The sequence below is a fragment of the Pyxicephalus adspersus genome, unplaced genomic scaffold, assembly GCF_032062135.1.
Source record: "Pyxicephalus adspersus unplaced genomic scaffold, UCB_Pads_2.0 Sca495, whole genome shotgun sequence".
NCBI classification, from domain to species: domain Eukaryota; kingdom Metazoa; phylum Chordata; class Amphibia; order Anura; family Pyxicephalidae; genus Pyxicephalus; species Pyxicephalus adspersus.
Window position 1 is genome coordinate 7,042 of NW_027317502.1, and position 857 is coordinate 7,898.

Here is an 857-nt window from a genome sequence, read left to right on the forward strand (position 1 = left end):
GGTGGTAACATGGGGGGTTTGATAAGCTAAAGACTGTCATGGGTTTTGGTGGCTGTGGCGTTCCAGTGTTTCTTGGTGGATGGGCTGGCCCTGTGTGTTGTATTCACTTTTGGTGACGTGGGGTTTGCTTAGATAAAGACCATGAAGGGTGTATGTGTATGGCTAAGGTGGGCCAATGGGTGTGTTTTGTTGGCTGTCCTAGTATCTTGTCTTCCAGTTTTGGTGATAATGTTGGCAACGTGTGGCTATGTTGTGTGAGTTGGTGGCAGGCCTGGCCCAGTGGCGATTGTCTTTAATGGTCCTGTCTCCCAGTTTTGGTGATAATGTTGGGTTTGATTAGGGAAATGCCATCGCGGGTGTTGGTAGATGGGGCAGTGTGTGGCTATGTTGTGCCGGTGTGTGTTGGTGGTTTGGGTGAAGTGTGCATTGGTGGCTGAGCTGGCCCAGTGTGTTGGCAGTTGGGCCAGTGTGTGTGTATTTGGGGTTGGGGGTTGGGGTTGTGTTAGTGGCTGGCCTGGTGTGTTGTCTTTAGTGGTCCTATTTTCCAGTTTTGGTAATAACATGGGGTTTTCTCAGGTAAAGACCATTCTGTGTGCATGTGTATGGCTAAGGTGGGCCGGTGTGTGTGTTTGTGCTTGGGCTGGCCCAGTGTGTTGTGTTGGTGTCTTGTCTTGGTGATTGTATGTTTGTAGCCGGCCCGGTGTGTAGGGGCAGGCTGGCTCGGTATGCTGGTGGTCGGCCTGGTGTGTTGGGGAAGGCTGACTCGGTATGTTGGTGGTCGGCCCGGTGTGTTGGGGAAGGCTGGCTCGGTATGTTGGTGGTCGGCCCGGTGTGTTGGGGAAGGCTGGCTCGGTATG